The sequence below is a fragment of the Phasianus colchicus genome, chromosome 15 (assembly GCF_987193195.1).
Source record: "Phasianus colchicus chromosome 15, bPhaCol1.hap1.1, whole genome shotgun sequence".
Classification (NCBI taxonomy): Eukaryota; Metazoa; Chordata; class Aves; order Galliformes; family Phasianidae; genus Phasianus; species Phasianus colchicus.
This window is the reverse complement of record NC_143450.1, coordinates 12,438,195-12,461,375: the sequence shown is the minus strand read 5'-3', so window position 1 is coordinate 12,461,375 and position 23,181 is coordinate 12,438,195. Positions and strand designations below refer to the sequence as shown.

Here is a 23,181-nt window from a genome sequence, read left to right as displayed (position 1 = left end):
GGGACTCTCCCTGTCACACTTTGAGTGTTCCAGAGGACCAGGAGCTGAACCTGGAGTCTTTCTAGCATCCAGGTGGCTTATTAGACTCCCTGACAAACATCTAGCACCAACACTGGTTATCATTCAAGTGGGGCGTATGGCAGGGAGCTGCTGTGCTCTTTTCTACCAGGGGTTACCAGATCCAAGCAGTTATTCCAGAAGCTCTCTGAATCTTTTAATAGCATCCTTTAAATGATAGTCCTGAAAAGGAACATAAAAAGGGGGATTTATTAGGGAGAATTCCCAACAGAAGCTCAAGCAATATAACACTTTAAAAAGAAAATGGTGACCTGACAACACTGCAACAATAAGTCATGTATTATGTCCTTCTCTTTCTAGTGCTTTATGTACTTTAAGGAGATGACCGTTTTGGATGCACCATTATTCTTTATAAAGAAGATCTATATTTGAGTGATTGAAAATAACAACTGTTCCCTGCTTTAGTTTCTTTCAGTGTTCCAATTCAGTTCATTGTAGGCCTTTATTTTGATTTGTGACGTTTGAAAGTTGGCCAGCACATTAATATTTCAGATAGAAAAATCATTTATACAGATTTAATTTATTCAGTTCAGCTTCTGAATGATCTGCAAAGATATCCTGAAATGTCTTAAACCTCATTTTTTTTTTTAAACCAGAATACTTCCTAAATATTTTGCAACTGTACCTTGGGCTGTGGGATAATTTGGAGCATTAAATTTGGAACATACAGTGATGACACAATGTTTTTTGAGATGTGATGTCAGGCTGTGTATTGGCTAGTACTAATAGTCTGGTTTTTGTGGCCGTGTGCCATTACCCATTGGTAGTAAGTCTATGCATCACTATCCATTCTCTTTTCCTGCAGATTTTAACACTTTCAACTTTTTTCCCCTGACCTCTGAGCATTCAGCAAATCTTTTCAGCACATTGACAAGAATGATGCATAGATCTTTCATTATTATTTATCTGTAATGTATTATGAGTCAATGAATCACGTATTTGCCTTCTGCCTGATAAATACTTGACTGCAGGGAGAAATATATCCAGTCATTTCTAGTAAAATAATGGTAAGTCCCATGAGTTTACTACTGGGTCAATAAAAATGTGTCCAGACATTACACTGATCAAAGGGGGATTACGGGGTTATTGAATGGGAGGTAAGTTGTTATAGATTAAAGAATTTGATTTTGGAATAGCTTTGAATAAAAACATACCATGCGTGTTACCACTTGCCAACCTTTTCAATTCTCTGTGATGAAAGGAGGAATTCTATTATGTTGCCTATTAACAGTGATGTTATTCACCTGTCAAGTTTTATAATGGGACCTGTCATAATGTTTCAGGCTTGGTTTGTTGGTCTCCTCTTAGTTCTTCCCAATGAAACTGCCCACATTCTGGGATTCATGAGATCCAGTGTGGGCTGCAAAAATTTGCCCATCACCTGTGGGACCAACGGGAGCCAGCCCTCGTCCTACAGCCCCATCTGGTAATGCCACAGTGACCTGGAGCAGCTCTCTGCTTCATAGCGTCCTCTCCCATTTAACATTTCTGTAGTTACTGTCATCATAGTGTTGAGAAGAGTGGGAATATATTTTGCTTCCCAAATTCCCTGAAGGAGCTGGCTCCATTACTGCAAAGTAGTTGAGAATGCTGCGTGGATGGGGAAGATTGATGAGCGGTAAGTAAAATATTTAAAGATGTGTGTAAGACAAGCTTTGCATGGTAACCATTTATCATCTTGAGTGGATTTCATCTTCAAGCCGAGTTCAGACTTTTAAAGGAGAAAACAAGAGCTTTTGCTCTTGGAGCAGCAGTTTCAGAGAACCTGAAGGAGCAGCAGCCATCACAAAATTAGTTTCTCTCTGTCTGGGTCCTTATTGAACTACTGGCGGTTACACTTTTATTGCTGCAAAGACTTGGTTGCTGCTGATGGCAAGAGGGACACAATCAGACATTTCAACAGTGTAATTACTCTGGTGTGGAGGCGAGAAAGTTGTTCCAAGGTCATGTTGTCACATCATAGCAGGCTGTTTCCTGCATCTCATTTTTATGCCCACACACAAAGAGACACTTTTCTGGCTGATATTTATAGAGAAGTCCTACAGTCATTTTAATTATGCACAACATACTGATGCCTGCTTCACTGATCATAATTGCAGCTCTGACCTGTTTTATTTTGTGATTTAGATGCCTTCTCTTTTAAGCATTTCTCTGGGGTATGATTTACAGTGGCAGGTACTGGAGGTGAGAAGATGGGCATTGATATGAGCTTCATTGGTGGAGGCTGAAAGATGCTGGTGGACTGGTCTTTTCCAACCTGAGCAGCTCTATGATTCTATGGCTGCCGTGAAGGCTCCTGCACGATCTTGAGGAACGTGTTGCCTTGTTTCAAACAGTCAGTAAGGGACAGAGTGGGACCTGCCTGTCCCACGTTGGTGAGGTGTTGGAACTGGCTGCCCAGGGAGGTGGTGGAGTCACCGTCCCTGGAGGCATTCAGGAAAAGGGTAAATGAGTGGTATGGTCAGGAGTGGTCACAGGCATGGGCTGATGGTTGGACTTAGTAGTCTTTCCAACCTTACTGATTCTGTGATTCTGCTTGGGTGGCTGTCTGGCCCACCCCCATTTCTGTTTCCCTTCCTAGCACTTCTCAGCATAAGAGGCCCCCATGCCAAAGATTGCAGTTCACTCCTCCTGAAAGTTTTATTTACTGATTTGAGTGATTGGTTTTGCAGAGGCAGGCCCAAAAGCAGTGTGAGCACTCTTCCATAGGCAGCCCTTGCTACATAGCTCCTGTGGCAGGGTGCTGTTGAAGAGAAGCACTCCAGCACTACTGCCTTGTCCCCTACTTTTGTCACATTAAAGATTCACTAACCAGTGAAATCCATTTCTTGTAAAACAAGGAAATGTGGGAACATGGCATCTCGAGCAGCAGCGCTGCCAGCCTGCATATCATAGCAGAAGCACCCCAAGGGAATGTCTGGGAAGACTTAATTTTTTAAATCCCCTGTCATGTTATGTCACTCTTTCGTTTACCAGCAGAGATGTCAGAAGACATTTCCCGTGGGGCTTCTGCAGTGCTTGACAACAAAGCATTTGTCACCTAATGCATTTAAGTGGTTACTCAGGGCAGGGGAGGCATGAGTGTTCGGGAGAGAAAACAACACGTTCGTTTCAAACATTCTGGCTGGTGGCTGGCAGACAAGGAGATCTTTGGAGGGTCTATGGAGTTCCACCTGCTGGGCTCTGTTTTGGTCACTTTAGCTCTGTCACCCAGGCAGTGCTTGCATCTCCTTCTCTGATGTGCTGCTGTGTTCCCAAGTGCCACAACCTGCACTGCAGGATGTGGTCCATCTTCATGCAGACGCTGTGGTGGCTCTCACAAGCTGAATCTGGAATCCAGAGCCCTAAAAATGAGTGATACGGGGTGACAAGTATGGCTCTTCCAGCTTCACTATTCTGCAGTCTGAAAGCATCTGAGTTACTGTGTCACAGAAATGCGCTAGGCATCCCCTTGTCAATGGACAGATACAGGTCAGGGTTTGGTTTCTGCACCTAGTTCCTTGAATAGGGTCATTTGGGTTTGTGCTGTGTGTTTAATTTCTTTTTTTTTTTTTTTACAGATCTAAAATTTTCTGTGAACACTTCATCAAAGCATTCAAAAATTAGGGATGTCGTAGGCCAGGGAACCACGTCAGCAGAGGACCACAAGAAATTTAATAAGGAATGAGGAATATGGCTCACTGCTTGCTTTGATTCTCTGCTGGGATCACTCTGAGTTCCCTTCTGTGGCTGTAGACTTTTTTGTATGGCTTCCCCTTGTATTTTAAAGAAACATGACATGGTACAGCTATCAAAACAGGATTTTAGAGGGAATGTTCAGCAATATAGCACTTTAATTGCTGTAGAAGCACTGAGTGTGGGGCACCTAACAGCCCATTGCAGTGGTCTAGATGACTTCTCTCACCTTTAGGTTAATAGTTTGTGCGTTTAGCTGCTCTGAAATGGGTTTAGTGCCACATGCTGAGTCCAGTTGGGTGAAACAGCTACAGGAAAGATGAATCGTTGAGGTGTTCCACGTGTTTTGTGTACTTTTTTTCTCTCAAGATGGGAAAAGAATTGCAGAATGTATGGACCGTATCCTGTAGCATTCTTAGGCTGCTTCTGCTAATAACCTCAGCAGGAGTGAAATAATTACTCAGCAATGTAACTTTGCCCCAGATTGACTACCCTGGCAGGAAGGAGATGGAGCAGCCATCTTCACTCCTCTTCACTCTGCTCTGACCTGACATGTAAAATTCATTTCATTGAAGCTGAGTTTTTACTACTCCTTTTTTGCATGACAGCAAACACTGTTGAACCTTCTGTGTCCCATCATCATCTTCAGTTGTGTCATCACCTCCCATTTTGGCCTACCCCAAAGCCTGTACAGGTCGTAGCTCCTAAAAAGGTCTTCAGTGTTAGCACAGACCTCATGTTGTTTCATCTAGGCTTTGGGTTTGCAGACCTGAGTGCTCCTTGACCTGATCACAGTCTTAGCAGCGTGTCTGACTCTCCCTTGGTGGATGAGGGTGTAAAATAAAGCCAGTGTCCTCCACCCCACCTGCTTTTCTTTTCCTTCAGTTCTTTCTCTACTGAGACTGCAGTTTCCAAAAGCGTGTAACTCAGTCTGACTCAGATCAAACAAAGTCACAAGTGGCAGATCCTTAAAGTAAAGATGACAGCTACGATAGGGCATATCACCCTGCTGTTGCTATCAGGACCCAGTGTGACAGTCGCAGCACTTGTGGGGCTGGCAATAGGCAGAAGAGCCCCTCAGAACTTCTGGACACAAAGCAGCTTCTGAATGATTGATGATCAGCCCACGAGCACTGCAGACGGTGCTCCACGCAGGGCTGACTGAATCCAGCATCTGCCACTCACCCTGACGGATGCTGCAGGGAGGTCAGCACTGCTGGTGAGCTGAAGGGGACTTCTACCATTTGACTTTGCAGGAGGGGGTTGTGGGGTCCTGTTTTGGAGCTTAAATCTCCACCTTGGATAACAGCATGACTGTGTCATGACTGGACAGACCAGATCTGAAGCGTGCTAAGGAAATGCAGGCTCTGTCCACAGGTGGGTTTTACGTTGGGTGCTTGTGCCATCATCAGAGCACTGCTGGTAAAAAACAAACAAACAAAAAAAACAAAACAAAACAAAAACCTGTGTGCATAATCAAACTTGATCAGATGGACTATATAGATCCTGAGTGATAATTCTTCTAAAGGTCTTAAAGTTTGAAAGGCTGTCAGGCTTTGTAATTTGATGTCCAACATGTCCCTGCTGCCTTGCTGGGGTAACTGGGAGTTGCTTGGAAGTTATAAGACAGTTAGTTGATCTTGTACAAGCGGACAGCAACCAGTGACATCTGTTCATAAAAGCACTGCAGACCCATTCTGTGTGAAGGAAGGTTCTGCCACAGGCTCCAGCTTGGTACTGATTCTAATCCACCTGAGCCCTATGTTTTATGAGTATAAAGCTTGTTGTAGGCATACAGAGCAAGCCTTCAGCTAGCAAAATCTCACCTTCCCTTCCTGTCTTTAATGTATCATCAGCTGAAAGCCAAGAGCTGTTATTATTACATATTGTCATTAACCAGCACATGCTGAATATGGAGGCATTGCAGTCAAGAATAAAAATCTGGCTTTAGACTCCTGGGACTGATTTTCCATGAAGGTGAAAACAAACCCGTGACAGTCAACAAATTAGGAAATTCCTGATGTGTCTCACACTGCTGTGTGCAGGGTGTCTGGGGGATGTGATGCAGAAATATGGCCCATTAGCAGAGCTCATAAGGTGTCGATGTTCTTGTGGGTGATGCAGGGTGTAAAACCAACCAGGCAATACAGCAAACCACAAGCTTGGTGCTTTGAGAAAGTTCCTCTTGCAGAAGCCCCCAGGAAGGGCTGTCATCACTTGAACATGCAGTTATTGGGGTCCAATAATCTGTGACCCACAGACAGCAGTGATTTAGTAAGAGCCACCTCAATGGGAGGAGGAGAGTGGAACAGAATTGCACCAGGTAAATCCTTCCAGTATCGGTTCCAGGGCTGTGTGCTCCTGTGTGGGCTGACCCTAAGGGTGAGCACAGTGCTGTGGGAGCAAGGCAGGAGGAAAGGGAGTGGGTGGATTTCTGCACCTTTGTCAGAAAATCTGGTGCACAGCTCTTGAAGCATCAGGTATTGCTCTACTGCGGTCACACACACCCTTTCACTGGCACAAATGCCTTTGGGTTGGTCTTTGGGCAGCTTTTCTTATCAAAAGAGGTGAAATACGTGCAGCGTGGGATGCTCGGTGGTTGCTGAGGCTGTCAGTGCTGCTCATAATCTGAAGCCACTCTATAGCTGTAATCGGCAAGGAAACATGCCAGTATGGGCAGGTGTTAGAGCAGCTTACTAATTTTTATCAGACGATAAATGTTTTCATTTATTCTCTGCTGCAGAAGAAGCCTTGGTTACTCTTTGGGAAAATTGAACAGAGATAATAGGTTTTCACTAATGCTCCTCTTCTATCTTGCTTAGTCAGGGCCAGTCCCATCTCTTCAATAGGAAGACCAGCTTGTCTGTTGAACGTATCACTGCCAAAGCAAACTGTGGAAATCTAATGATATTGCATATTGCTCTCAAAGATGGAGAAAACATTTGTAATGCTCTGGCTTATCACTAAGCTACCCAGTCACGAAAGAAGCAGCAAGTTGATGCATTCAAATAGTAGTAAAAAAAATAACAGAAAAGGAGAAAAATGTTTCAAGAAATCTCTGCTTGGTGCTAACTTTTCTTATCAAAATGACCAATGCTTTGGCTAGATCACTATGATTGTAATAGAACCTCTGAGATGTGATTTGATGTGATATTCATGGAGGTATTGTTTGTAATCTTATTCTACTTTTTTTCTACCAATCTCCTTCTGTGTTCTGTAGTTACACTGAAAAATAGTAATTGAGAGTGCATATAATGCCTAAGTTTTTATTCATAGCAGCTATCTGCTGGTGAGGCTTAGTAACAATTATCATCTTCCCAAAGTGTGGGACTGCACAGCAAGAGATTAGATTGGTTTTATGACTTTGCAACCAACTTTCTTTCTAACCTTGGGCAAACCTTTTGATCACAGTTATGTCCCAGTGCCCCGTGTTATTAAATTTAATAATATAATTTATAACAAATACTGTGATGTTATTGGGACTTTGATATAAGCCCATCTCCCCTAGACCTCCTAGAAGATTTCAACTCAGAGCCTTCACTGCCCTTAGGGGCAGGTCACCTATCATTGTGCTTTGTATCTTGAACCACTGGGTCACATTTGTCACCTTTCTTGATTTTTCTGAACCATGCATGAGCCTTTGTGTGACCATGGCCCACATGCAGTGTCTGGGGCCAAGGGAGCCCAGCACAGTGCTTCTGCCTGCAGCAAGTGCTTCGTTGTTGTTGGGGCTGTGGGTGGTGGACTTTGGGGGAAACCACTCATGAACTGCAGCCCCTTTTGCTCACCTACACCTAGGGTTGTCATGTTAGCATGTTGCTTTTTTTCCCTTTCTTTCTGGTATTTAAGAATTAATTCAAGAGCCTCACACTATGTGTGGCTCTCAGCCAGAGTGATTTTGCAATGTCTCTGTTGATGGGCCTGTTGCCTTTAGCCTGATTGACTTGGTGTCTTCTGAGAACAGGAAAAAAAACAATGCATAAAGACTTCCAGGGTGCCTAGTGTGTTTGATGAGATCACAAAGAACAGAAATAATTGCTGCATTCCTAGTTTGTCCTCTCTTTGGCCATTGCTGTCTCCTTAGCACAATGATATCCAGATAAAGCTGTCTAATTGTCAGGAAAACCTCCTGTCCAGCTTCTCTCTCAAGTCTGCTAATGAACCTGCCATGAACGTGCAATTGATAACGTGTACAAGGTCTATAAGGGACATGGTCTTGTTCTACCTCTTCATGTTGCCAGATTCATGCTTTATGAGGGGACATAAGAGTTCAAAGAAGTCCCAGAAATGGTCAGTCAACATGGTGAATCCTGTCACTTCCTCCCCATCGCTCACTGCAAGGGGACACAGCATATAGATATTGGACTTAATTGCTTTCTGAATGGCAATACGTTAGGTTTAATTACCCATAAAATTGAAGTACAGATACTTTAGGTCCAAAATAATTTTCCAGCTCAGTAATCTATATGTGGCCAACCTCTGAGCATTGTCTTATTTTTCCAAAGGCATTTCAGGGTGCAACAGTTAAACATGTATCCATGAAAACGTTTTTATCTGGGATAACTCCTCCTTATTTGGCAGTTTTTTTGGTTACAATCAAAAAGCAGAGAGTTGAATAGATTGCAACTGTAATGATCTCTAGGATTGTTAAATCGGTGTAAGACACTGCTGGGTCAGAACAGTAGCATTAGTTTTTTGCTCCTGTGAAAAGTAAAATGAGTGCTGCTTCGGGGGGAAAAGACCTAACAGTTCTGAGCATGCTGCCTGTGAGCAGGCCACACTACAGACAATAAGTAGCAGTGATCCTGGTATCTTCATCAATTCACTTTGCAGTAATTCCTCATTAGAAGGAAGAGTAGATTCTGGTGTTACCCTGTTAGCTGTTCCCATCTCTTCTGCCATGTGTGGGAACAGATGCAGTGCAGACTACTAGTTGTGATGACCCTGGATTCAAAGATTATTTAAATAGGACAGGTACAGGCTAGGAGATCAAGCATGGAAGTACGTTACTATTTCCATGGTGGTGGCTGAGATCCTGCTTTCCTGGGAGCTACATCTTTGCTTATACCTGCTCTGTTTCTCAAAAACATCTTGTGTTTTCCCATTCCTTTCCATCTAAATCATTCTTTGTCGAGTAAACTGCATACTTCACTGAGCAAATGCGAAGCATTCCCTCCTTAATCTGGAGTGTATATTGTTCTGCTAATGCTCGTATGGCTACTTTTTATTTTTTTTCAAGGTCATTAGTCACTCACCACAATGGTAAAATGTGATGAACAACCCTATCAACCCTATGGAAAATTCAAGGAAATGAATAACTAGCTTTAAATTATTTTATGGGGGGGGAAGGTGGGGAGGGAAATGGCAGAAGTTAACTGGGCAGTGCTTTTCATGCAGATGAATTTTGTACAATTAACCTTGCAAGGGTGGAATTCAGTGCTCTTTTGTTGTTCTTTAGGTTCCTTCAGGAGACTTCTCTAATTATTAAGAATTTGTTACCTTATTTTATTCTGGTACTCTTTAGTTTCTTAGGTAAGACATGAATGCAGTTCTACCACAACTGTAAATAAGTAGTGACTTCAGTGTTGCTTTTTTTCCTTATGATTATATTCTAAATCTTATAATATTTCGTTTTATCTATAAAGGTCCCCAGGAGGACATTTCAAAACCTTCATTTCTACTGAACAAAATTGCTTCTGCCATTCACAGCTATACAAAAAGTCCTGAGAGAATGTTCAGTCTCCCAAAAGGTCAAAGCTCAGAGAACAAGGAGACCTAAATTTCTGTTGGTCATGTCTGAAGCTGCTGTAACTTCTAGAATATGGTTTGTTTGAATGTTTGTTGATGGCAATTGCTATGATGTTTGCATTTGTTTCCAGTTAATGCACTGTGCAAAGGTAGAAAGGAACCTGAAAAATGTGTAAAATTTTGCTGAACTGTTCTCAACAGAGTTGTAGATGAAGTGTATTGTGGTCACTGAGGGGAGCTCCTTGGAGCTGGAGAGGGGTTTTGGGGTTGGAGATGCCTGGAACAGGCACCATGTGGCTGAGTATCATCTCCTTTTGAGTCCACTTATTCTCAAAATGTTATTTATGCAATAACGTAGCCATGTAAGTAAATGAAGGATAAAACTCCTCAAATCAGTGGAGCCAATGCGCTAGAGCAGGAATATTTTGGGGATGACAGCTCCCAGCCTTGAAGTGATCAATGCTGGACAAGGCCAAATGAGCTCCTTTGTGTGCAGTAATACTTTTACCTATTTCTACTGCAGTTCCAAGTGGCTTGAGTTTTCTAAAGATGGCTTCTTGTTGTCAAATTACCAGTTATTATGCTCTTGTTGAAATGCTATGCTGAATATCTCAAGTGCCACTTGAGTTGTAACAACAGATTTGTTGGCAAGGGATGGAGACAGTGAGAGAATACAATGCTCACCCAGGGAGAGGTTGAAACTGTCACTTTGCTCTTTAACGGAGACAGGGAAAGTAATTAACAACTAGTGTTGTGTACAGATTTGTATTTCATGGGGAATGTGAGTCATTTTGGTTCTGATCAAGTATCAAAATGAAATTAAACCAATGCCTGGTGTCAAGCCAGCGACTTAACATTTCAAAAATATTTCCCCTCTGTGTCCTGATGCAAACTCGTGGTATTTTCAAAATCAGTGTATGCTTTCTGGGAGCAGGGTTTTCGATGCTCTTACTGTCACTGAAATATGCATATAGCTTTTATTTTCTTGCTTGCATCCAAGTTGATTATTTTAGTAACCTTGCTGTGTGTTAGCTGTATGGCTTTTATGTGGATTGCTCTGTTTCCATAAGTTAGATTTACTCAGGGCAATCAAGGAGTTCTTGGAGGAGTGTGTTGGGTGTACACTGAACATAATACTTGGAGAAGCTGCAACTATTTCTGCCACTGAGGTGATGCTCCTTGGGACCAGTCTCATTTCCTTGAGTCTATCCTAGTGGTAAAATATTTCCAGGAGAATAATACACAAATGGTTGTTACCCTGATTCCTTTTTGGTCTCTTCCAACTATCTGGGGCTTCTGAACTCGGGGTAGGTCACTAAGGTGGCTCTTATATAAATGTCAAGAAATACTGAATTTGCTAAAATTTACAAATGGAGACTGGAGCTCATATAAAAGTTTTTCCTTGAGCAACTGCACAACTCAAAGAAGGGTTGAGATCTGTGTCTATGAAGAATGAGTAAGGCAGTTCTGTCTCTTCATTCTGCAAATACTTTTTTTCTCCTCTCTGAACAATACATTTCCATACACCAGCCTCCTGTAGGGTAGCTGGATATCGTCACCAATTTGTGGAGAGACTCTAGGTCACTGCACAGATCTACCGTGGCTAATGGTCAGTGAGGAATCTTTGTAGTCAGTGAGATGAAAGAGCAAGATGAGGATTACCTTCATCCTCAAAGGGACAATTTCCTAAATACTGTGTCATTGTAGATAGATAGAAGGGGAGATGGTCCTGAATGTATCAGGCATGTGTTTAGAGGTGGGGGCAAGCAGCAGCAGCAGCTAGCCATAGACAGGTCTGCTTCCTGCTAAATGCAACAGTCACAGCACCCCAACTCTGCTCTGTACAGTTTCCCCACAGTCTCTTGTATGAACACCAACCAAGCATTAAACAAATGAGCTGCAATTCCAGCATGCTTATATATACCTTTTGCAGTTGTAAAGGACTATCAGCACCTTTTTACTACCCAAAGTAACAGACAACCAGGAATCAGATGTACTTTAATATATTCCAAAGTTATACTTGCACTGAGCTCCTTGTAAAAGGTGGTAGAGACCTTGATCTGTTAGGGAAAAAAAAATATCCATAAATAAACATCTGCTGATGGACTGATGCATTGTCTCCTCCTCCACCCATTTCCAAAATAACAACCTAAATCCAGCCTCCCACAGCTTTTCCACAGCAGGAATAGAATTCAGATAATGAGGACATGAGGAAAAGGTTACCAAACAAAGCTACAAGAGTTAAATTTAGAGAAGGAAAAGCTAACAGGTGGCCAGAGAAAAGGAAGGGAGAAAGACTTTGGAAAGACAGTGAATAGAAATGTGATTGCATTTGTTACGAGGTTTTTATATTAGGGAAAATGTTGGGAGTAAAATAAACCCTATACAGAACTATTTAAAAATGTATTGTTTGCAGAAAACTGTAATCAATCTAACTGACAGTCAGAAAGGTCTATTTAAATTGCAGGGCTTTTCTGCCTTAAACTCTTAAAAAAATCATCTTCAAATTGGGAAAAGCACAAAGACTAATAGTGAACTCATCCCCTGACATGTGGAACCACTTCCAAGTCTTAACTGCATTTTTATTTTTGCCTCTTTCCTTCATTTTACAGCATGGCTTGACCTGGTTTTGGTCCAAGGGTTTATCTTGGGATGTTAACATCAAGATCCAAGTGTTTTCCAGACCTTTGCTTGCCTGTGCATCTTCAGAGCAAGCTGTTCCTTTGCCTCATAGCCAAGCTGTATCAAAGGACCAGTGAAAGACATCTAACATAGTCGTCTACCTACTCCTTTCACTTGGCAAAGATGGCTTTGACTGCAACTGTGTGCCATGGACTGTCTCCTAAAACAAAGTAATACTTCACGTAGGAGCAGTATCTAAAGAAAGAAACAGAAACTTGGCCCAAAGTGTTGCATGCAGTGCCCTTGAGATTCTTGTGATGTTGGAGGATGTTTCCTAAAAGAAGGACTGTGTGACAAGAGTAACTTTGTGAATAACACGATGCTCTGTCTTTGTGAAGTGATGCTGAGGCTTTCTTAGCTTTTTAATTTATACGAAATTTGAAGAAAAGTCTGTATCTTGGCCAAAGAGCTTCCAGTCTTTTAGACTGGAAAAAATGGGATTTATCTTTAGCATTAGTCATGTGCAGTGCTATTCTTCTCCATCCGTCAGTCCTGGAATAAAAGGGATTTCCCTTCAGAAGTATCTATCTAGATCTTCATATGTGGACTTCAAAAGAATTTTCATATGTAAATATGCATATTGTAGATATCTGACATTGAGCAAATGAATCCCACATGAAGTGCTCACTGTACTGAACTGAAATCTGGGAGTCTGTCATGTTACATTTTAGAGATCTTTCAAAGTATAGCAGTATTAAGCCCTTGGGTAATATATTACTGTTTAAATTAGTGCAAATCCTCTAAGGATTACTTTCTTTCTTCTTGTAGAATTTGACTAGATTAAGGAGGTGTGTGATGACAATGCTGTACTGCGACTTGGTTTTATCTGAAGGAATTACTTACATTTCTACGGTCCCTGAACTATGAACAGTTGTGAATTGATATGGCCAGGGTGCCTTTGTGTTACTATTGTGTAGCCTGTGGCCAGAATGTCAGAACACAGCGTTACCCTAAAGATGATATTTCCATCTCTTTTTACAATTCAGGCACAGCCTCTTGAATTTCTTCTTCAGTGTGATAGACGCTGACTCCATTTTCAGAAATATTGATTCTGAGCAGGAGCATTTCGATGGTGGCAGAGCCTTTCTTACAAGGACAATAACAAGGGTTTTCTTTCCCTTTCCTTTATTAATCCCAGAAAGACACAGCCCTGGCTTCTTCAGTTGGCTTTAAAAAGGATATAGCCTCTGTTCTTCTATCTGTAGAACTATTTTTATTTTGGGGATCCTTTTTGTTCAGAGGATTGGCGCAGCCACAGGTGGCCTTTCATTCTCATTCTTCCCTGACACTGATGGATGCTATTTCTCTATTTGGGGATTGACTAATTAAGGTTACCCTATCTGAAATCAGTTTGCTTTGCTTGTTTTTCTTTTTCCCAGTGATTATTTTGAGTTTGAAATGAAGCAAGATGCCCTATTGCACAACTTCTTTAAGGTGTTATCTTTACCAGTGCTAAAAGAAATCAGATTAAAACTCTTCTGCTTTACTTTTGAGTGTTCCCTGATCCAATCTACCAGTCCTTATTTAACCACATCCCTGTTTCAAATTACTGTGTTGCTAATTGTAGTATCGATTACCCCTTCCTCTCATTCGTTCTTTTTTCTTGTTAACCAGTAGCTTGAAATTCTGCAAGGCGAGTTTGCATAGCATATCCTTCAAATTACACTTGGAAGCTATTACTTGGACAGTTACTTTAGAGGCATTCTTGGAGGTCATTACAGTTTTTGTCAAGAACAGTTTAATTCTCTGCCATTTTCTACTTTTGTTATTATTGTGGATCGTCATGGGAGCAGGTTAATTTGGTCCAATTTCCTCGTCATGTTCTGTCCCTCATCTCATGAATGCAAACACGTGAAGTCTGAACTCGGCCGAAGATTAAACTTGTGGTGACAAGTAATTCTTGTGACAGAGTCTTTAATGAGAAGAGAAAAAGACCTTAAAATAAGGATACTTATTTTATACTTATACTTAATAAGGATAATCTAAAAAGCTGTATGGAACTCATTGGAGGACAGCTCTGGCTGGTCTGCTGGTCACACTGTGAGCTGGCCATGCTGGGCTGGCCTTGGCCATGGATGTGGGCAATATCAGAGCCCCTCTCTTTGAAAGGCACAGAAAGCTCAGCAGCGATCTAGGAGAAAACGAGCCGATGGCCCTGCTGTCTGGAGGCCAGTGCTGAGTGTGAGGGGCTGAGTCCTGCCATCTTGCCTTGCAGAGGCCCTGTCCTGTCCTCTTCCCCAGCTTGCTGCTAGAGACAATATGGACACAGCATCACCATCTCAGGCCGAGGTCTGTGAGAAAGATGTGAGAAATAAATGCACGCTGAACCTGCCTCAGATAAACCTTTCCAGTTTTTGGCAACTGCTGGTTTAAAGGCTTTCAAGCCAGTGCTGGCATCAGCACCCTAAGGTACTAAGTCTTCATGACTTTGTCTAGTCCCCTGTTAAATCCTTTTAAAATCCTTTGTCGTCTTCAATAACTTGTCAAGGAGTTCCATAAATCAGCTGTGTAAAAGAGCACTTTATTTAATTTGTGTTAGACATGCTGCCTGCCTGATCATTTCATCAAATTCCACCCCTCACCCCCATTTATTCAGCAGTGAGCAGTTGCCCCCTTGCTACCTCCCCACTCCTGGCTTCACAAACCTCCTGCTTGCCCTCTGCCCCTGTCTCACCATACTCTAGAGAGCCCTTAGGAAACAAGGACCACTATGGAGCAGTGCTGTGGACCTCAAAGGGAGATCTCTGTAAGGTGGAAATTTTTCCTGTGGTATTGAATGATGCTCTTTGCAGTAAAAGGTGCTTAGCACAGTCTTACCTTTCAAACACATGCAAATATTTGTGCAGGCATAAGCATGCATTTTAGGATAAGTTTCTTGCAGTGGGATCAAAGAGTTTGCTGTCACTTGTCAGAAAATCTTGTCCATCACTCTAGGGAGGTGATGGATAGCAGGACTCTGGTATAATTCCACCTCTGGGTTTCTCTTAAGGCTTGTCCCTTGTTGGCTCACTCCTTAACTGTTCCCTTAAACCTTGACACCTTTTAACCAGAGAAGCAAAGGAAGCAGGATAAGAAATAGATGTCATATTTCAGTGACATTACCTGGAATGCTGATTAGATATACGTGTCAGCTTAGCTCAGTGGGTCAGCTGAACATGACTTTGACTGCTCCTCCTGTGCATGCATCTCATTGACTTAAGTAAAAGCCAAGTTGATACAGAATGTGTGTTCATGATTTCTCCCTGGTTCAGGATGAGAGCTCTGTGGGTGGCTTGGCAGTAGCCCTGTGCACTGGGAGGTGGGGATCTTCCTGGTCCTTCCCTGCTGCATGAGCACTGGTGTGAGCACAGACCCATTCTTTGCTTCCAAGTTCCCTCTTTGTGAGTTGGAACGATACATGTTCAGCCTCCTTGAAATCTATGGTGAAACATCTCTGTATAAGTTATAGGTGTTGCTAAAAGGCTGTCAAGGCAGCGGCTAGGAGATTACAACCTAGTATCTGAGAGGCTTTTGTTGTTGGAAAACGGCTCATTATATGTGAAAAAATCAGAATTTTTATAAGCAGAATGTTCTTTTTTTTTTTTTTTCCCTCCAGGTCTGGATGTTCCCAGAAGCAAGATCGTTTCCATCAGGTATTAAAATCTGTTTTCAGTGGCAGGCAAGGACGTGTGTTATTACTGTACTTGGACAGAATGTCACTCAGGATAATACAGAGCTGCAGACAAGCATCGCTTTAAAAGCAGGCCCTTGTCTCTCTGTATTTCCTCGGCGCACTGAATGTTTGGCAAAGCTCCAGGAGCTTTCCAAACACAAACAAGCATTTATGTATTAAGCCTTTTTATCAGGCTATGCTCTGTCTGAGCAGGGATGTGGGCAGCCTTTCTAATAAGGAGTATGCAGAATTGTTAATGGTTTTTCCTATCAATATATGCAACAAAAACATAAAACTTTTGGATATTACAGCAGTGAGTTTTGTCAAAGTAAATCACTGCCTTCCACTGAACACTATTAGAAGAATGAGCTAATTATGGGTTCAATAGAAGCATCCACCAGGTGCTTTGTCTGCAGATTGAAGGTTTCTGAGAGCTTTGTGGGAAAGACCTTTTCAGGAGAGCGGCTGTCACAGAAATGGGTGCGTATGCTGGATGAATGTGGCTTTGAGGATTAGTCTTTGATATACCATCCTGTGTTTGGAAAAATCAAATATTTGGGTTCAACCACAGTTTGCTTTTAAACCCCTAAAGGATACTGGAATTCATCTCGTCTCTTTCCTTCCAGGGGTGTTTTTTTCTTTCACCCTTATTTCTTGCTGGACTCTGTTAGCATGCAGCTGACTTGTATCTAGAGATCAAAAGACTGTATATATGACAGGGCTATTGAAAGTAGAAATGGGATAAAAGACAAATAGCTGGAAACAAAGCCAACGTTGTGGTTTCTCAGAAAGCACCCTTCTGAAGTGTGAGCACTTAGGAAAAGAGACCAGATGTTGTGAAAGCTGTATTAAAAATAAATACACAAGAGGGAAGTGATGAAGATGACTAATGCTAGAAAAGGAGATCTGGGGCACATAGGAAAGGATGGAGAGCTGAAGATGCTCTCCTTTGTACTTCCTCTTGTCCAGGAAGGGGAGAATGCTTTGGCTGATTGGTTCTTGGGCTAGAGCAGCTATGGCAAGAAGACAATAGGTTCCTTAAAGTACAAGTTTCTTTAAAAACTCACAGCATCCTATGCACCTCTGGGGTTTTCTCCTCACAGGCTGCAGACCCATTGCATTACAGTGAAGGTTGTCAGCCCCACAGACTTTCCTTCTCTCCCTTCCGTTGCTGCAGGACAGTGAACAACCTCAGAGTTGTTTGTGGGTGTATTGTTAAGGAAATGTTTCTAAGTAATAGCTCTACTGCATTTTTCTCTATGTAGAAAGATTACTTAAGCATGATTTTTCCCAGGACAGTTAGTGCTTTTCTTTTCTTTGGACAAACATAGAAGGATGAAATGGATCCATCCACAAAAGCCCCAAAAGCTGTTGCTTTCACTGGCAGAGCTGGCTGTCACCTGGGATGGCCAGGAGCATCACTCATGGAGCATCTCAGTAATTGGACTTTGCCAAGAAAGAAGTAAATAAAAGGCACCCAGTGAGGATTTCTCCAATAGCATGGATTTCACAAATTGAAAACATATTAGCTGCTGACAGCTCTGTTCTTCTATAGACAAAACAACTGCATTCCCAAGAGCATGGGCTTAAAGTTTTAAACCTTTTCCCTTCCAGCGAATTCTTGGTGCATCTGAAGATGTCTCCCAGAGCTTCATTTTTTTTTTACACTGTTTTGCACCTTGGTTATCATTCACACCAGTGCCAGGCATGCTCAAAATGTTCCTTTGGATCTGATTTGGCAGTACTTTGCATCCACTTGGCACTGGGGCATGTGTTTATGTCTCTTGCTCCGCTGGGTATCAGGCAGTCAGAAATTTGGCCTTCTAGATGCTTCTGACAGTTGAACCCAGGGTCAAGTCTATACTCTGGGATTCAGCAAGATTTCAATTTTTCTTCTCTGCTTATCCTGCCTCTACTCTTTCTGTTGATAAAACCAGAAAGGAAGCCTTTCTGAAGAATTTTGAAGAGCAGAAAAAGAAGTGGATCTTAGAAACTGTTTTTATTTCAAGTTCACAGCTGTTCTATCCTTCTAGCCTGTGCACAGCATATTCTAGGCTGGAGAAAGGTTGGGGGGAATGAAATTTGTGCTACTGCGTGGTATTTCATAACAGTCCTTTCTCAGAATTGTAGGGAGAAATCTCAGCTCTTTGCACCACTCTGCCAATATAAGGTTGAATTAGTAGGTACCTTTTTTTCCTCTCTCTCCACATGGATGGATTTGGCTTGTGGATTTTCCAGTAAATCAATGGAAAACTGTTTATGACTTGGCCTTCTTTGCATGACTTCTGCCTTGACTGCCAGTTACACCAGATACAAAAACTGACAGCAAGGCAGTTCTGTACTCCTTGTGTCAGTATAAACTGGGGCTGTTCTTTGCCTAGCAATGGGTCGCAGCCATCTCTCAACATCTATGGGTAGCTGAGGTAAGGGCAAGGTCATCCTGTTAGCAAGCAGAGAGGAGTGGAGCATGCAAGCCTCTCTCAAATAAGGAAGCACATGTGATAATCTGCTGGCTTTAGGTAGGCAGCTTTGGGGCAAGCTGTCTCTCCTCAGCTTGGTGAGCTCCTGGATGGAGTGGAAATGGGGCTTATGCTGCAGGCTGAGTGCTGGCCCATAGGGATGCTGGCAGTGCTGAAGGCAGGAGCTGTCTTTAACTGGAAAGCTGAATTGGTGTTGGCTTCTGCAAAAAGTGTGGAGCAATTCTGACATCCTTTGCTGCCTGGAAAAGAAATTCTTATGGTGCACAAACTAATAAACTATCAGTTCCCTCTGCCCATCTTCTAATGACAGCGCTCAAGTCTTGACACTTCGGAGCTGCCTAATTGCAGCTGGAACTATTGTGTTTGCCTGCAGTACAACTTCACAAAGCCCTCTGCTGATCTGTGCCGTCAGGCTGGTGGTCTGCATGGTGAAAGAGGCTCTGGAGGAACGACACTGAACGTGTTCTGTGTGTTGTCCTTTTGGCTTGACGTGTGCTCAGGCTGCTGCTGGTGGTCTGCATGTAAAGGCAGCAGCTCATCCCTGCTCTGAGGTAACCGGGAATGCTTTTTCTTAGGCTTGTTGGGAAGCTGTGGTGCTGCTGGCAGGGTGTGTGTGTTCCCTGAAAATATCCTAGCCTTATATAAATCCTATTTAGTCTTCAATGATCAGACTTCTGTCTCATGAAACACGTTGTAGAGAGGAGCAAGGGAATTAATTTGTATTGTGTATTTCCAGGCACTGCTAGTTGGCTCTGAAAACTTCGGCTTAGAATTATTTTTGATTCTATCAATGTTTATTTGCTACTGTGTGTTCTACGGCCAGATGGTACAATGGTTGTTACCTGCATTGCAGATGCTATTTGGCCCAAATGATGGTGTAAGTCACCCCCAAGTGTCTCTGTGATGTCATTATTAAATATTTGCTTTTGTGAATATCATTTCTTTTCCTCCTAGAGCTGAAACAGTGCAAAATAGATATGGTGAAAGGAAAAAAGTAACTAACCAGTGCAGCTAATACAAAGCTAATCCTTGCTGCAGCTTTGGGCTTTTGCAGCACAAATTAGAGAGCAGCCTTCAGACTTCACTAGTCATCCCCAAAGAACTGGTCCTTGTCACCCACAGTAGGATTAGAAGAGTACAGAAGCACAGAGCCTCTGCCAGTTTTGCAATCCTTTCTATCCCTATGAGCTGTTCTGTGCAAAGATATCCTGTAGACCGGGCTGTGCAGAGAGGAAAGGTTGAGGACAGCAGGAAATGTTGTACTGCACAAAATGCAAAGCTCCCAGGTCCTTCCTCTTAAAGGATTCAGTATGGTCACTTTGAAAATAGGCATCTGGATTGATTTAGCATCTGTTGTAATTGTGTGATGCCTAATATAGTTGACATCTGGTGGATGAAAGGGAAAAGAACAAAATCAGGGAGGCAGGATGGAATGACTGTAATCACAGCTGCTAACAGTCGTGATTTTATCAAATGTCTTGGGGTATCTGGCAATGCTCATGAGAGTCCTGTGACTGCAAGAATGTTTCTATGCAAAGGGGGGGGGGGGGGGAAACAATGAACAAAACAAAAACTATTTCAAGAGCAAAGCATTGTGCTGTAGTCATTAAGATTCAAACAGCAGGGAACAAAAAGAACACCACATGTAATTTTTTTTTTTTAATGCATACAAAATACGACAACTTCATGGTCCAGAAAATCAGGAGGTTACACGACCTCTTGGAATCAGTCATTCCAGACCACTAACAAAAAGTGCAATAAGAATTCAGTGCCGTGTGTGTTTTTCAGTCTTTTGTGTTTCCAAAGCTGTAGTTCACAGAAAAGTGTGTGGACACCCTTTGCCTGCCACAGGCTTAAGCTGTGAGCTTTACAGGAATCTAAAGCTGTTTCTGGCTTTATCACAGAAGTCTGGGTTACCTCTCTTGAGAATCAACTGGATTGTATATTGTAACAGCAGCTCATCTAGAGAAAAGGAGAGACTGCCCTGGAAAGCATTGTAAAGCCTTTAGTCCTTTCCCTGCATTTTGCTGTTCTCTCCCAGGTGCTGTGACTACCTTGGGAAGCCAGGAGCAGCTTTTAGAACAAACAAGACAAACAGTGAAGTAAAGATCAAGGATGCTTTAAATGAAGTGTAACATCCTCACGCTCTTGCCTTTAATGTGCTGGAAAATAAGTGCAAAAAGAAAAAATATGAAGTGCAATGAATTTTAACTCTTTCAATATTTGCTTAAAGGGACCAACGTTCTTGCTGGAAACTGGATTTCAGGTGGCATTGCTGTGTTGATAATGCAGAACTATCTGCATTTCCTCAGTTCCCCTCTCGCAGCGTGATGGTTGTATTGCTGTGGTCAGCTCCATTCCTTCTTTCTGAAATCTCTTTTCTTCCCCTGCAAAAGGAGCACTGAATTCAAGATCTGCATTTGGAAAAACAAATCGGTAAGCAGCAACAAAAAAATCAGCATGCAAGTGGCTCTGATATCACTGAGCTTTTCATCTTTGGCATAGGGTTCTTCCGAGCTGTAGCACCGCTGAGAATATTTTATTTGTTTGGTTTCTAGCAACTCTTGTAGGCAAGGAACCCACTGAACCCACCCCATTGAAGTCAGAAGAGCTTTGGGATGGGTCTGGGCTTGGGAGTAGGCTGCTGGAGGCTGTGCCCATCTTTACTGTGGTGCTAAAGAAAAACCAACAAAATGAGCAAATCAATGCATGAAGAATTAAGGGGTAGCCCCACATGTGAAGGCCAGGCAGAAGTGTGACTCAGTTCTGCGGGTGAGCCCAAAGCTGTTCTTCTGAAGGGCAGCTTCCACAGTACTCTGCTCCTTTCCTGCTAGGCTCTGTGTTCCAGTGGTGGCCTGTGATATCTCTGATGTTGTATTCAGCTTTCCCCTTATGTTTCTGTCCTGGTTTCTCAGCTGTGTCCCAACAGACTCACGATGTCTTTTGATGCCATTTTTATTCCATTCTTTTTCTTGGTCCATGCTGTCTGCAACACATCCAGGCTTAGGCTGAGCCTTTCAAAAGCGGCAGCTGGAAATTAGGCACCTGAGTCCTGTAGACATTTGCTGGAATTTGGCTGTGCTGAAGAATGGAGCTTTGGACATCCCTCACCATTTATGATTACTACTTGAAATAAAATTTGGTTTATGATTGACAGTCTTTATTCTCAAAGAAAGCACATGTGACAAGGTCATGTCTCACGAGTTGAACCAATCACACCTAAACGTTTTCATTTTGTGAAGCTCATGTTTACCTTGTGCATCAAACCCATCCTAAAAAAAAATGTTTCTCAATTAGACTACCACAAAGTTCCCATACCTTAGTTTACCCTGCACAAAACAGCTAAATGCTCTTGCATTTTCTATCTACTGTGGAGAGTTATTAGACCCCTCATAATGAATTGAAATATAAACGAATTGCCTACGTTTGTGGCTGCAAGTTGCTATTATAAATAACGCAAATGGATGCTCGTTGAGTGGAATAGATTATTTTTTAAAGAAATATCATGAGGAGTGTGGCAGAAAGGCACTTTTGCTTGGCTTGTGGCACATGATAACAGCTTAGTGAGAAGTGTCAATAAGTTTGTAGACTCACCACTCTCCTTGTATTCATAACCTTTGTCTTATACGCTGCTTCAGTTCCAAAATCGCGGTCTGGTGGTACCTTGGCTTCTCTGCTAGAAATGAGAATATGTTTTAAAACTAGATTTCATTTCAGAATTTGTGGCAGAAAAATGAGAAACGTACTGTATAAATTCTTGGCAGGGACCGTAGGAAGAAATGTTTTCCACAGAATACAAAGTGCAGGGCTGGATTTGAAATCAGTGAAGCAACAAAGTTGATTCCTAATACCAAGGACACTGTAAATACTTAATGTAGAAATTTATCATTACTTAAAGAAAAAAATAAATATGTATTTGATTTTTTTTTAAATATTTGGCAGCTGCATCTAAGAACTGCATCCTTAATTGTAAGTACCTGGAGAGTCAGATATGCTTGCATAATTTTTTGCAAGGCTTGGCTTATATCCTCCTTTAGCTAGCAAGAACCTGCTGCTGCTTTTAGAAGTAAGAAACACATAAAAGAAGGTCTGAAGATATCGGACAAAAAAAAAAAGTCTGGCCTAACATTAGTAGGATTTGTCACGTGCTTCATATTTTTCTCTGAAATATTTTAAGTTGCTGCTCAGGCAGCAACATTTTGTATAATGGGAATCTAAATACTTCCATTCTAGCTTTATTCTTTAATAACTGAAGTGGGAATGATTGTATTCTTTATTATGTGTAAAATTTCAACTTTCTTTCCCAGAAAAGTACGTATGTTAAAAGCTTTAAAAAATAAAAAATATCCTTGTTCTTTATGGCACTGCATTTTTCTCTCCCATTTCTTTTATTCTTCACTCCCAGTTCTGACTGCTTGGCTCAGTCACCGGGAGTTTATCAAAATAAAGGATGTTTTTTTTTGGCGTGTGAACATCAGCTGTGAAATGACTACATGGAAGCAGCAGTGAAAAATACATCTTTGATTGTCATCAACTATTGAGGATTTGTTTTTTATTTATGGATTTTAAACTGACCATCGGGTCTGCATGCTACAAGCAGACCCTGCATCTCTGGGAATGACCCGGGTCAGTGAGAGGTATGGGGAGCAGCAAGGCCAGTGCTGAGATTTGGGAGCCCATGCAGCCTGGAGCAGTAAGCCATGCCTCTGCAGTCGCTTCAATCTAGATTGAGCCCGTGGCAGTATGCTTTCCCACATCTGGCTCTGATGATGTATGTGGTATCTAGCATGCAGTGAGGTGCTAAGTTTCTCAGACAAAGCCAATTGACAGCTGTGGGGCCCTGCTAAGGATGTTTGGGGCTGCTGC

The 23,181-nt window shown here is 42.2% G+C and overlaps 1 long non-coding RNA gene across 4 annotated transcripts in view; it reads left to right on the top strand.

Annotated features, from left to right (window-relative positions):
* The window catches only part of LOC149915908 (uncharacterized), a 38,052-nt gene extending 15,607 nt beyond the window's left edge, over positions 1-22,445 (top strand). For 3 of the 4 annotated variants that reach the window (XR_016471371.1, XR_016471373.1, XR_016471372.1), the window contains exons 2-4: positions 20,549-20,751; positions 20,874-21,087; positions 21,317-22,445. This is a non-coding gene — a long non-coding RNA (uncharacterized LOC149915908). Of the gene's footprint in view, positions 1-15,778; positions 15,816-20,548; positions 20,752-20,873; positions 21,088-21,316 lie in introns of all 4 variants that reach the window. The other variant, XR_016471370.1, reaches the window with a different exon arrangement.
* The last annotated feature ends 736 nt before the right edge of the window (positions 22,446-23,181 follow it).